Below are 16,101 nucleotides of genomic sequence, written 5' to 3'. Positions count from 1 at the left end.
CAAAAAATACTGTTCATCTGGTGGTGGAGATGCAGGGATTTAAAGTCAAAAGTCAAGCACAGCATGACAAATCCACACACTCACATCTGTGCAAAATTATCTTTTTATATAGCTTTCGGTCATAGGCCTTTTTCAGGATTCCTGAAGAGGGTCTATGACCGAAATCTAGAATAAAAAGATCATTTTGCACAGATCTGAGTGTGGAATTTTTTTTAAAAAAGAAAAAAATACCTCAGTGTGGGTTTCAGTTTAGGTTACCTTTGTGTTAATGGGCAGCATAAAGATTTTACCAATATTTAACTAGGGAAAAAATGCCACTTACTTGCTCTACCCCATCATCTCCCTTGGGCTTATTTGGAGACAAGGCAGTGGTGTCATCTGAATCACATAATGCATCTACTACAAAGCAGAGGACAGAATAAATCAGTAATATAGTCATGTCCAGTACCTGTGACGGCTGTATGTCATGTAGTCTTTGATGGCTGAGATTTTTAAACACTAAATAGGCTCAAAGACGGACATAATCAACATCCACAAACCCCACAGAATGGCATTCCATCAAAACAATGTGTTGCAACTGCTTTTGATATAGTCACAAAACTTGTACCAAGTTTTAACTACATTCCATATTACAACTCACCATCATCTTCTGCAGGCTTCAGCTTTAATACACCACAATTTGGATCCTTCACCACATCTTCAGACACATAGTTGTCAATCTTCTGTACCAAACTCATCATACATTTTAGCCCAGCTTGGTGTTTGGCTTCAATATCAAATTTCATGAACACTAAAATAAAAATTAACAGAACATTACAAAAAAAAAACTGACAATAGACTTAAACAATGCAACAATTGAATAAATCAATACCTTGGTTAAAGAAATCCTCTAGAGTGGTATCAGTTTCCACCATTTTAATGTATCTGGTCTGCCTGGTATTTTCACCAACATCCTGAGAAAACATAAAATCAAACATTCAGACAAAATCAACACTACTTTTAAAACACTTTCTTAAAAACAAACCAGGTAACAACTATCTCAGTGACACTGACTAAACTAGTAAATGTGGCACGTGCACCTGTTGGCACTTTGCATTGAACATGTGTCTTCTTTGCTATCAATGATGCACATTCAGCAATCAGCACATGTCCTTGATAGTAAATTAATGCAGCTAGTTCTGAAATAACCAACTAGTGAAGGCCAAATTCATGCTTATGGATGCCTGTTTTACGTGAAACAAGCTTTTTGGTAGAGCATGAACTTTAAGCTAATTTGCCCTATTAATGACCGTTAATGTTAAGTAGCTAACAACAGTAACTGTTACCTCATTAAGCTAACCGTAGCCTTTATTTGATATCTGATTTGCATTATGCTAAGCTGCCAATGAGAGCTACGTTGGCTGATAGGCTAACCAAGTCAATGTTGACCATTAAAGACGATTATACTGGTATCATATTTGGTTGAGTAAATATTAACATGATAAAAAAAACGTATAGCATTGTACAATACAGGAGCACGAATTGACATGTACCTCATGTTACACAGAGGTAACGTTAACGTTCATGTTAACTTTCAACCTTCGTTAGCAGTTAACTTAACGTTAACGTTAGCCCCTGAAGGTCAACACATTTCAGAATGATATCTTGACCATACATTTACGTTAAGTTACACTCCTCTTTCGCGTCACCGCTTATCGTTTATCATTTTCGAGGCATACTACGGAACATGTGAAATAAATCTCTAGTAAGTGTATTTTATATGAACATCTACTCACCTTCAACTGCAGTTCAGAGAGATTCTAACCAGGCTCCGTCGCGTCGCTGCATTCTCTCAAATGGAAGGAAGTGGGTGATAGGCTACTAACGTTCGTCTCTGACCTGAGATGCCCGAGGGCACGTTCCGCCAGTTAGTAATTTGCCTGAGCCCTTACACACTTGCATGTAACAAACATACAATAATAATAATAATAATATTATAATGTTTGTTCGCTTTGACTATTCTTTGTGAACAGCTATAGGCTTGATAACAGAAACTCCGTTTATAGCCTGGTTTATGGGTGATAGCTTAGCAGTATTTGCCTATTTTACTGTAGCACATGCTAGCCTACAAACTTCCAAGTATTTTTTTAGTAGCCTAGTCCAGAAAAAAAATCTTAAAGCTACCGAATGACTTTGGAATAAAACAGAAGAAAACACTTTCTTTTATGAATAATATCCAAATAATAATTAGGCAAACATCTCCCAAGAAATTTCTAAAATGGCGTCCAAATAAGAAAATGGGGTGGATGATTAACTCTTGTGATTTTAACTCTGTTGTTTAACTAATATGCTAGAGTACATTTTACTCCAACTGTAGTAAATGTAACTCTATTAGAGTCAATAACAGTCTACTCTGTCATTTTAACTCTTGGAATTTTACTGTGTAGTCGAGTATAACCTAAAACTAATTAAAATGCCACAGCCCATACTAATTTTTCAATTAAATTTCAATTAAAATCATTATGCAAATACTTTTACTTTTAATACTTAGTACATTTAAAAGCAGGTACTTTTTACTTTTACTTAGGGTTTTCATTGTGGTACTTTTACTTTTACTAAAGTAAATATTTCTCTGTGTATTTGTACTTTTACTTAAGTACTGAGGTTCAGTACTTCCTCCACCACTGCATTCCATAGTTCACTATTATCTGAGTAGCCTACTTAAGACCATTCTCACTGTCATTTTGTGTGTCATCAGCCATTATGTAAGTAAGGGATAATGTATTGTCCGCTGGTCATTATCGGAAAATAAGTCCTGACAGGGCGAACAGAACCCTGAAAGCGCAGCGGAGGGATCTAGCTTCTTCCTGAAGGGACTTATTTTCCGATAATGACCGGCAGACAATACATTATCCCACTTATTATACGGCTACAGTACTTGCCAAAACGTGAAAAGAAACTTCACACAATGGGTCTTTTAAAATTATTTTGTTTCCGTTTCGTGAGAAAACAAATAGCTTGCCACACAAATACTTACACTTACTTGCTGACTTTCACTTTTTCTGAAGAGCCTGTTAATAACAAAGGTTATTATATGGCTCTTTACAATGCTAGTAGAACGCTCCATTGACTTGAATGGGATTTCCCAATGATCTACGGTCAAGCATGTAATTACCGCTGAAACATATAAATACTGCTGTCAATGGCAATGGGTTTGTGCTTCTGATTTACGTCTTTCATATCAGTCCGCAAGTAGTCCAGTCACTTCTTGCAATGGAACTTCATTCAAAAGTGAAACCAGACGGTTGATCAGCTCTGTTCTAAAGACTGTTTGATTCAAGTTCAGCGTGTGTTGTGAACTATTTGTTTCTGCAAAAGCCAAAAACAGTAACAAATAAATGTAAAGAGACATATAATGTGGAGTTTATTTTTTTGTTTTGGCAAGTAGCCATATAATAAGCGGGATAATGTATGGAACGCCAGTCATTATCGGGAAAATAAGTCCCTTTAGGGCGCTCTGCCCTGTCGGGACTTATTTTTCTGATGATGACCAGCGTTCCATACATTATCCCTTACTTATTACACGGCTCTTCACAAGGCAAGTAGAACGCTCTATTGGCTTGAATGGGATTTCCCAAAGTTCTAAGGTAAAATATTTTCATGTAATTACTGCTGCAAACATATAATTACCGCTGTCAATGGCAACGGGTTTTGTGCTTCTGATACGTCTTTCATATCACTACGCAAGGACTGGAACTTCATTCAAAAGTGAAAGCTGACGGTTGATCAGCTGTGTTCTAAAGAATGTTTGATTTAAGTTCAGCGTGTGTTGTTGCGAACTATTTGTTTCTTAGCAAATGCCACGATGAACAGTAACAAATAGGCTATTTAGGCTAAAGTCATATCGTGGGAAGTTTATTATTTCGTTTTGGCAAGTAATAAGCGGGATAATGTATAGAACGCCGGTCATTATTGGGAAAATAAGTCCCTTTAGGGCGCTGCGCGTTGGGGTCCAGTTCGCCCTGTCGGGACTTATTTTCCCAATAATGACTGGTGTTCTATACATTATCCCTTACTTATCTTTGGCCATGAACCTTCTATTTGTAGCCTTTCCCATAGTTTACTGTATCCACAGAGACTCTAAATGTTTTCTCTTCCACATTGCCACCCTGGTCACACCTCTGCTCTCCCTGCTCTTGCCGTGGCTTGTCCTCAGGAGAGCAGCTGGTGCGTGGCAAGCGCAGCATGCCCAACTGGAACCTGTGGTCATCGGACTTCTACGGCTGGGTAGAGGAGTTGCGGGCCCAGGCCGGCTATGACACGCTGCAGGATCTGGCCCGCACCTACTGGGCCCACTTCCCCATCGCAAGCTACCTGGGCTATGATTCCGCCCCAGACGCTGGCCAACCAGAGGAGGACTAAGCCATCAGGCACAGAGCTTCAGTGCCAGCAGATAAACACGTATAGGGCCCTAACTTGAATGTTGGGAAAATGGCAAAGTCTTAAGTCTGATAGACATGAATTTAATAACTCAATGAATTAGAAATTTAACACCACGGGCAAGACCTTAACCGCAAGCATTGATGAGTCAGCCCAATGCTCCCACATGATAGCTATAATTCATGCATGACAACTTTGCTTGTTGATAGACTGCATTTAGTGAAGAAAAATACGGTCCAAAATGTCTTTCATAAGTCAGAGTGCATGAGTATGTTTGATGTCTGGTATTATTCCTGTACTCCAGTAGAAATATTTTCAGTGTCAAGGCATTCTGTTGTATTGATCAATATGTTTTTATCAGTAAAATCGGTAAGCATCACAAAGAAGGTGTCTTTTCTTGTTGCTTCTCAGGATTCTGAGGATTCGTTTCCACATGCACTGATGTGTGTGTAAGAGAGAGAGAGAGATAGAGAGAGATGTGTGAGCATGTGTAAAAAAAAAAAAAATAGTGACCTGCTTTTAAAGTCAAGACCCCTAGGCTGCCACTCAGCCAGCCAGGTGAGTGAAATCCGACAGAGGGCAACAGGATGAGACAGAGGACAACATGATGAGAGGGAGAGAGAGACAGTGTGTAGGTCTCTGTGGAATAGAAACTAACGAAGAAGGTGTGTGTGTGTGTGTTTGTGAAAGAGAGACGGGGGAAACAGATTGAGAGAGAAAGTGACATGCAGAGAGAGGAAGAGAAAGAGAAAAAGAGTGAGATGAGAGTAAGAGAAGGAAAGGAAGTAGGAGAGAGTGTGTTGGTGAGACTGAAAGGAAGTAGGAGAGAGTGTGTTGGTGAGACTGAAAGAAAGCTGCAGTGACAGGTGGGAGACGCCACCTTCCCTCCACCATCCGAGCTGTTGCAATGGGTCACGGGAGTGCGTAACCGAGAGACGAGGACTCTTAGACTGGCTGCCCTCCCCATAACCTCACAGCCGCCTTCCTGTTATTCCCCCGTACAAAGTCACAGCATTCCTCCCCCCGCATCCACTCCAGCTGAGGCTTTACCCCGCGCTAGACCACATACTGTAACATGGGAGTCAAAGAGAAAATAAGTCCTCTTGTAAGAATAAACCCGAAATGTTTGCATTATTCCTAGAAAGGTTTTAAAAGTATGGGAGATATAGGGAGATTACCCCCCTCCCAACCATAGCCTGACTGCTCCATTGCTAATTTAATCTTCACTCCATGCTATCTTGAAATGCGTGAGGATTTCTCCCCTCAAAATCCTATGGATTTACTGTTCTTTGCCAGACAAACAGCGCTTGGACTAAGTCCCAAGCAAAGCTTGCTTTGTCCTGCTCTTTCATGTCACTCGCTGGTTAGATTTTTTAGCACTTTGCAATAACGACCAGACCACGTTGCAACTGAACGTGATGAAGAGATTTTCGAGTGTGAAAGGAAAGGGGTATATCAACTAGGTACATCACCTCAAACTACAACCCCAAATCAAAAAAAGTTGGGACATTGTGTAAAATGCAAATAAAAACAGAATGTGATGACATACAAATCTCATATTTAGCTGCAAAAAGGATAAAAACAACATATGTTGTAAATTAAAATTTTGACTATTTCCTGGAAAATATATGTTAATTTTAAATTTGATGCCAGCAACTTGTTTAAAATAAATTTGGGATGGGGGCATGTTTACCACTGTGCTGCTTTACCTCTTCATTCAAACATTATGTAAATAAAAAAAATACTCTATATGAAAAGCCTTTCATTAGTAAACTCAGTAGTTAGGCTTATTCTTATGGGAGAACATTTTTATATTGTGTTAAAAATGACTATCGGCCGATAGATCGGTTATCAGTTTTTGAAAAACTCAAATATTGACATCGGTGTTGGCCTTCAAAATCTCGTATTCGTCAGGCTCTATAGGAGATGGACACAAATTGACATAATCACACATGCACAGACACACACGCATGCACACACACACACACAGGTCAGCACACACACACACAGGCACACACGCACGCACCCACACATACACACACAGGCACGCACACAGCATACACACACAGGCACGCACACACAAGCATACACACACAGGCACACACACAAGCATGCACATATAAGCATACACACACACGCATGCACCCACACATACACACACAGGCACGCACACACAAGCATACACACACAGGCACACACACACAAGCATACACACACAGGCACGCACACACACAAGCACACACACAGGCACGCACCCACACATACACACACAGGCACGCACACACAAGCATACACACACAGGCACGCACACACAAGCATACACACACAGGCATACAATTAGCAGCATTTCTTAATATTTCTAACTTATAATATATAAAAAATAAATAATAATTTATAATGTATAATGTATAATGTATATATATATATATTTGTTATATATATATATATATATATATTTTTTTTTATTTTTATTTTTTATTATTATTATTATTATTATTAATTTATTTATTTATTTATTTTTTTGGGGAGGGGTCCCGGATTTGATTTCCTTTGGTTTATAATTGAATGGTTAGAATTCAATGGGAGACTTTCTAGACCTCCCAGGTGTGATTCTTTGTCTGTAGATACTAGGTGAGCAGGAATGGGGGGCTTTCACACTTTCCATTGCTGCGTATGGCTGCTAACATTTGGCCAAGTGCAAGTGGGGGTCCTCCTGATTAACGACTGTCTAGGAGGATCAGCCCTCTGAGTTTGAGCAAGAAGTCACTTAAGTTTAGAATATTCCTTGTCTAGTTAGAGATACAGTACAGGTGAATATTTTCGGTGAAGCTTGTCTCTCTCCCTTGATGCGCATCACTGAAAGAATAAAGCCTGTATCCTGATTAAACAACATCCTGACTGAGTTTCCAAAGTATAAAGTGTAACGTCTTTTCAGTGACTGCTGTACACATCTGCTGCTTTTCAGATTGTGCCCAGATGCCTTTATCCTTTCCCCACTCTCACTTCTACGCTATTAATTCAGTTTTTCTGCATTGTGTGAACTGTCTTGAGCTGGAGCAGAATCGGTTAACTCTGTTACAATAGGCCTACTCTCTATACATGATCAAGGACAGGTAACAGCATAACATAGCTCAGCCAAGACATCTTCAGCATTCAACTCCCTCTGCCTGAAAGCACAATCAATCACAACCCACTCCCTGCCGCTGGCTCCCGAGTGAATCAACATATGTTTCATCCGGAGAGAACCACAGAGAAATGGGTATAATTGGAGGAGGATTTCAGCTGTTTGTGCAGTCTTAAACTCTCACTGTCATGAGCCCCTTTGAATAATATAGGTGAGAAAAACCTACAATAATACCAGTGTTGGGAGTAATGCGTTACAAAAGTAATGTAATTACTGTAATATATTGCTGTTTGCAGTAACGCGGTAATGTAAGGCATTACAAAAAAAAAAGTTGGATAATATTTAGTCGGTACAAACTTCAGTAACGCGCGTTACAATGCAGTTTAAAGGAGAATTCCGGTGTGATATTGACCTAAAGTGTGTTGAAACATGATACCGAGTGTGAACGTATGTCTCATAGCCCATCTCGGCTTGTCCCCTGCACTCCAAAATCTGGCACTAGTTAGCCGATGCTAACAATGGTGGTGCTCCGGCATCGGCCTAGCCATGCAAATAAATCACTGTTTTACACCATTTACGAGGCTCAATGTATCTCCACACTTCATTGGTAGACTTCCGAGGGCCCTGACATTTAAAACGAGACATTGAGAACTTTGAAAAAGCACTGGTAGTTTACTTACAAGACGATTTATACAGACAGGTCCTTCACGAAGTTTAGCGTTTGCAGCCATCTTGAATTTAGTCACGATAAGTCGAGCGACGAGTAAGAATGAACAGGTATGATAAGGGATCAGATTCCAAAAATAATTCCGTGGAAATGCATGGATTCCAGTTGCTGCTACTGGAAGAAACTGGAATCCATGCATACTTCCATTTCCAAAGCAATGAAGGTTGCTTAAAACAACTTAACATTGTGCATATTATTGTTAATATTGTGCTATCAATGTAACTCAAACAAATAAGGCTTGTAAACAAGCTGGCAAAAGGCCATTATGACAACGTAAAGATCAATGCTCTTAAAGTGACAGTGCACCATTTATAAGTAAAACAGCATTTCTTCAGAAATGAATGTTTAAAAATACACAGTAATGGTCTGTAAATAATAGGCCTTTTATTTTACTTTAGGTGTTTGAGTTATCATTTAAAGTCAAAGCCACTCACTTAGGGCACCGAAATGGCCAGCAGGCCACCATCTTGACATTTCTTTATTAAAGGAACCGTATGTAAAAAATGTATTTCAATTAATCATAAAATTGCCCTGATATATCACTAGACATTAAGAAATCATGTTCATTTCAAATACTTATATCACTGACAACAGTAGTCTGGCCAGGATATTGTCATTTAAAAAGTGAAGTTGCAGCCCTCAACTGATGTTGATGTTGTCATGTTGTGTTTTGGCCTAATGCGCCACCCTCCACCTATCTACTAATCACAAAGTCAGTAGTGTTTCGTCATCCGGTTGCCAAATCTGCCAGTCAGAGGGGAGGGGAAGGGGATACACCGCTCTACAGTAATTTGAAAGTGATTGTAGTACCCGTTTTGGCCACAATCTTACATACGGTTCCTTTAAGCTTTGATTTACAATATAGTAGGCTCTCTATTGATTTTAATGAGTAGGCCTAGGCCTTAAAGTTACAGTATTTCTATCACAATTTACCAGACTTTGACCTTTTGTTGGTTTTCAACAAAATTCTGACTATGATTGTTCCTTGTATTGCATTATGAGCACTGCGCCTATTGCATTCTACTGTTGCCTTAAGCCTAGCTCAGTCATTATGCTATACCACATCTCCCTCCATTGGAAGAGCAAGCTGCATTGAGCATAATAAACTGCATTTAGAATGGCAAATCCATATTTCTAGATATTTTGGTGAAAGTAACTTAAAAGTAATGCAATAGTAGTGTAATGCCTGACAATTCAGAGACAGTAATATTATAATGTAACAAATTACTTTGAAATGACAGTAATAAGTACTGCATAGTACATTACGATTTTGAAGTAACTTGCCCAACACTGAATAATACATACAAAAACACAATACTAGTCCAATTCCACTGTGCTTCAGATAACAATCTGTCTTGCGGTAAAAGCAGAGGATCAGCGGAGCGATGTTAACAGTGCCTTTTTTAGCTATTGAATGTTTTGATGTACGTTACATCTTAAAATACAATTGTTAATATAATTCCCATATAGCTGGATTTTAGACAGTTGCATACTGAAATCCCTTTGTTTTGACTGAAGTGATGAAGGTGGGAGTGGTTGTGTTTTAGTGTACTCTAAATTAAAACAAGTTATTTCATGATTACTGTGTAAGAAGTTAATAAGAAGAATGTTTGAAGTGTTGATGGAATATTTTTGATGGAAATAGCTGTGTGCAAAAAAACATCTTGGCATGTCAAGCACATCTTTTTTGTAAAGTAAAGAAAAAAACATGTTGGCATGTGAATCACATCCTGCGCAGGGTTTCTGAACAGAGTGTCATCCATCATTGTACTGATTTTCCGACAGCACTGATGAATAGCTCAATACTGCCTTTCATTTCAACAGATATGAAACAATGTAAACATACATGTCCTCTTTGATCTGTTGTCTTTCTGTAGAAGAAGCTACCAACAGAGGATCAGGGAATATGGTCCGTGACAAGAATAATACACAACTGAATCTGCCAATGTGTTATTGATGGAGACGTCTTGCCCCTGTGTTCATGGTCAAATATTTGGACTTGATAGTTGATTACAAAATAGCAGAAAAGGAAATACAGTGCATGCAAAGTTGTTGCTGGGTTGGTTGCTAGGGTAATTATAGTGGTTGCTATGCTAGAAAGTGGTTGCTAGGCTGTTGCTAGGGTAATTATAGTGGTTGCTATGCTATAAAAGTGGTTGCTAGGTGGTTGCTAGGTTGTTGCTAGGGTACTTAAGGCGGTTGCTAGGTTGTTACTAGGGTATTTAAGTGGTTGCTATGCTGTTGCTAGGGTAATTATAGTGGTTGCTATGCTATAAAAGTGGTTGCTAGGTTGTTGCTAGGGTATTTAAGGTGGTTGCTAGGCTGTTGCTAGGATAATGATAGTGGTTGCTATGCTATAATAGTGGTTGCTAGGTTGTTGATAGGGTATTTAAGGTGGTTGCTAGGCTGTTGCTAGGATAATGATAGTGGTTGCTATGCTATAAAAGTGGTTGCTAGGTTGTTGCTAGGGTCATTATAGTGGTTACCATGCTATAAAATGTTAGCCTAGAAATCTAGACGCACCCTAGCGGCGGCAAATTAATTTGCTCAGCTTGTACGTCTAGTATCGAACCATAGGAATTTCTATTGGCTTAACACCGTGGATGACGGCCAATCACAGCGCTCTGTTTCGTTAGAGAGTCTTAAGGCGGGCTTAGCAGGATAACGACATCCTGCGACGGTGAACAACAAGGAAGGTGGCTATGGCAAACGAAGAGCGGTTGTTTGAATCGGCGTTGGCGTCAACTTTGGAGGAGTTGGACTTGTGCTTTTCTTTGAAAGTAGATCAACACAATGCACTTAAGTCATTCCTTTCAAAGAAGGATGTATTTGCCGTTTTGCCGACCGGATACGGATATGGTCGTAGCGCTGGCCTATTGCATGCCTAGGCAGTTTGAAAGACAATTCTCTGCCCGCCCCTTGGATTAAGCGAGGTGAATGATTCGATGCCAGACTATACATGTCAATGATATAGGATGGCCCGCCAGGCTAATAAAATGTGTAAATAGTAAAAAAAGTAAGAATAGTTAAAAGTTATTGAAATTGGGAGAAATAGAGAGATAGATAGAGAAAGTGAGAGAAAGTGAAGAAAAAGAAGTGAAAGAAAGTTGGGATGAGAAGTGAGCTATTCAGTTGAATGGAGAGGGACACAGAGAAGAGGTTCCATTCAAGTTGCTGCAGGAGGTCAGTGAGAGAGCACAGGTGCAGTTGATTGCATTCTATTTCCTTAATAGCCTATTATGATGTCATAAAGCCATGTTAAGTCTATGGAGAATTTTAAAGTTTAGTTTTATTTTTTATATTACAGTTTTTTTCAACTGCTTACACACTAAATCTTTGCTTGTCACACAATTTTCTAAACATGTCCTCCAAACATCATAACCCGACACCAAATCCGCAAAACCATACACTAATTTTCAGTGTTTGACTCAGTTTTCAATTGACTAAAACACATTTTGCAAAACACCACACACAATTTTCTACCTAACACACAAAAATCTAACAGGAAGTAACTTGATTTCGTTCTTCAAACACAACCCATCAAAATGCCACACTAAATCACCAGTGCTTCACTCTTTCTCTTTACATGTGCAAACACTCTTTACTTTACTGAACACCATCCAATCATTGCCTTAGTATAGGTCTATGAATAGATATACTCTCTATAGATATAGACCCTTTCTGCTCCTAGAGGATTTCCGGTTGAAATATTCAGAACCAATGCAGATACTTTGAAAATAGAGAAAATACAGTAATCGGACTTTAGCTTACAGTAATGTTCTACAAAAAGTTGACTTTATGTAAAATTTGTCTTTTTACTCTATTTTTGTTTGTTCCCATGTTACAGTACCATTAGCTCAATACATTTTTCTGTGCCTCCAGAAATGCCTTAGGAACGCTTACTGTAGAATTGTTTGTTTCTGCAGTTGAAAGGGTCTATAGGCCTATGAATACATACTGTACACAACCCCCCCCGCCTTCCCCCACACACACACACTTGTCTTTAGAAAATAGGAAAAAACTAAATCAGTGTTTTCAAAACTCCATGTACATTTGGTGGTCACTCTTTGCTTTTTTTCTTGTTTGCTGTAAAATACTGTATTCACAACAGCTAATTATTTGGGAAAAATCTCTATTTTTGGTTTCAATATTGCTTGCATTTTTACTGTGTATTTCAACTTCTCTTTGTTGATACCGTAACTTTCACTCTTGTATGGAAATACATATAGAAAGCCTAAGACAGAAGAGCTTTAGGTTTTGAGCAACAGTGTGTACATGATGTATGCAAAATGTCATATTATGACAAAAGTGTTTGTAATGTGAGGCAAATGTTTGCTTTAAACGTGTGTTTTTGACATTTTGAATGTTGTGTGTCATTTTGCTGGAGATTTGGGGCATTTTGCATTTTGTGTGAGCAGTTGTGGGTTTTGTGTGTGGAGTTTTGAAAAATAGACACAGAGTTTTGAAAACGTGTGTAAACAATTGTAAAAAACTGTATTTAATATCTCAAAAAGTAAAAGTTGTAGAAATATGAAAAGTCATAGAACGAAAATTTGCAGCAAGAGCTACGTGTCGAAGTTTGAACCAAGTTTCTACGATAAGCGGTTCAAGCCAAATTAGGGCCTGGAAGAATAATAATAAGTCGGAAGAAGCCCGTGGAATAACAATACAGTGCATTTGCATGCACTGTAATCAATAAAGCTGCTCATTAACTAAAAGCTTGTCAGGATGCCATGATTTCTTTTGCCTGTCCATATATGTATGTATATGTGTGTATATATATATTATACGCGCACACACACACACACACACACAATGAAAAAATATATATATATACACACACACACACATATATATATATATATATATATATATATATATATATATATATATGTGTGTGTGTGTGTGTGTGTGTATATATATATATATTTATATATACGCACACACACACACACACACAATATGCACACTAACTCTCACACCCCATGCAGATACACACAGACCATATACACTAACTCTCACAACTACATGCAGACACACACGCACGCACAGACATACACATTCAGGGCTCTATTTTAACGAGCCGAAGCTCCTGGTAAATAAACAACACACAGACACAAACACACACACAGACATATACACACACACACACTGATATACACACTCAGACACACACACAGACATACACACTCACACATACACACACATACATATATATATATATGTATAATGTATGTGTGTGTGTGTGTGTGTGTGTATCTGCAGGTGGGTGTGTGAGAGCAGCAGGCAAAGTGCATGTCGCGTGCAATGTGAAGTCCCCTTGAGTGTGTATGTCTGTGTGTGTGTGTGTGTGTGTGTGTTTGTTTCTGTGTGTGTGTGAGTGTGTATGTCTGTGTGTGTGTCTGAGTGTGTATATCTGTGTGTGTGAGTGTATATCTGTGTGTGTGTGTGTGTATTTGTGTGTGTGTGAGTGTGTATGTGTGTGTGTGAGTGTGTATATCTGTGTATGTGAGTGTATATCTGTGTGTGTGTGTATGTGTGTATTTTTGTGTGTATGTGTGTATTTGTGTGTGTGTGTGTGTGTGTGTGTGTGTGTGTATGTGTGAGTGTGTATGTCTGTGTGTATGTGTGTGTGTGTATCTGTGTGTGTGAGTGTGTATATTTGTGTGTGTGTGAGTGTGTATGTGAGTGTGTGTGTATGTCTGTGTGTGTGATTATGTGTATGTGTGTGTGTGTGTGCATGTGTGTGTGTGTGTGAGAATATGTGCGTGTGTGTGTGTGTGTGAATGTGTGTGTGTGTGTGTGTGTATGTCTGTGAGTGTCTATGTCTGTGTGTGTGAATATGTGTATGTGTGTGAGTGTATGTCTGTGTGTGTGTGTGTGTGTGTGAGTGTGTATATCTGTGTGTATGTGTGTGTGAGTATGTATGTGTGTGTGTATCTGTGTGTGAGTGTGTGTATGTGTGTGTGTATGTCTCTGTATGTGTGTATGTATGAGTATGTGTATGTGTGTGTGTTTGTAGGTGTAGAAGTATGTGTGAATCTAGATACAACATTCTATCCCACCGTGACCGTTAACATGTTTACTCATTCTGCAAACACACCAAAGACATTTGAATAATTATAAATGTATATATCATAACTAGACACCAGACCATGTGTACAAAAATATTTGTCCTATGTTTATTTTAACATACTTTAAAAACCTTTTATTTGGGAGCTGGAGGCCGTCATCCTCTTCTCAAGGTGCAACTAGGAAGTAAACAGCTCTGGTCATGTGACAATTTACTCAAAACATTTGACACTGCACACTTTTAATTGAAACACTTTATTGTTTCAATATTTACTGAAAGAGTATTGGGATATTCCCCAGTTACAGTTTTAGAGGCTTATAAGTACACATTTTTTTTTTCAGTCACAATTATGACCGATGGGGTGAAATGGGTTAAATGGGGAATATCCGAATATCCACCAGTTGTGTTTTCCCTTTTTCATTTTTATTACTCCACGGATTTGCGTAAAAACTGAAGCTAAAACCTTTTGTAATATTGACCAATTGCATAATTTACAGAGTCAATGAAATCATATAAATCGTTGAAATAAAAAGACACTATAGGCCAGTGTTTCTTAACTGGTGGGTTGGGAGTCTCGGGACCCAAATGTGGGTTATGGAACAGTTCTGGCTGGGTCGCGGTGCTTGTGGGTTAAAAATAAAAAATGCCATTTTAAGTGCTACTTCATCAGATCTAATATGGGACCTTTAAGACTATATCAGTCATTGCCATGGACATAGACAATGTTTAGTTGTCAGTTTAGGGGTATACAGAAGTAGGCTACGACCCTGCATATTTGAAGTAGGACATGGATTCACTTAAATTGAGGACAAAATGGGACTGAAACCCGTGTGTGGTGTGCAGTGAATTGCTGGCACATGAGAGCATGAAACCATTAAAACAAAAATGTTACATGGAAACTAAGTAGCCCTGTCAAAAGCAAACATGTCATGTACTTTGAAAGGTGACATCAGGAGTTGAAGACCTCACAAATACAATGCCAAACATCAGCATGTTCCAAACAAGTAGGCCTACAAGCACTTTGCGTGTCTTACCATGTAGTTCACCATATCCGTTGGCTTGAAAGAATATATGTGTCGCGACTAAAAGAACATGGGAAATTGTGGGTCCCAAAGCCAGACCAGTTAAGAACCATTGCTATAGGCTATATAAAAAATAGACAAATGTTATTCAAAAAGCTTATATGCTATCGTGACGGGTGATAATCACGTGATAATCCCTCCATATGAAGTACTGCATCGGACTAAAGGGTTTGATGGATTTCATACAGAAGCTGATAATTGTCTTGGCTTCTTCCTTCTCATTTCCTGAGCAGGAGGAGATAAAACTTAAGGAAAGGAAATGAGGAGAGGAAGTGAAATGTAACCATTACTGAAATGGGATTCTTTCAGTTATGTACACCCCTGCTCTACTAATGCTCATAAATAGTCACTCTATTATTGTTATCTCTTCTTTGTACTGTAGAGATGGACATGTTTTTATTTCATTGTAAGAATTCTTGACTATATTCACTTTTTAAAAAGTCTGAGGTCACATGGTTCTACCGCTAAGGATGGTCATTAATTAAAATGATAATAGCTATAGGAAGAAAGATGAAAGATGAGGCCCTTACAGAATCAAGGCCGATTCATTACCCTACAGCTAGCTGTACTGCTGCTGCTGCTGTTGCCTGATCCTGATGAGAATAACACTCACTGGTCATGTGTACACAGTTTTCTCCTGTGTTTTGAGGGGGTGGATGCTAGGTGCACTTGGGAG

The sequence above is a fragment of the Alosa pseudoharengus genome, unplaced genomic scaffold (assembly GCF_046254945.1).
Source record: "Alosa pseudoharengus isolate Yale_2024_CS ecotype anadromous, Long Island Sound unplaced genomic scaffold, YU_APseudo_1.1 YU_APseudo_1.1_scf_3, whole genome shotgun sequence".
NCBI classification, from domain to species: Eukaryota; Metazoa; Chordata; class Actinopteri; order Clupeiformes; family Clupeidae; genus Alosa; species Alosa pseudoharengus.
This window is presented reverse-complemented; position numbering follows the sequence as displayed.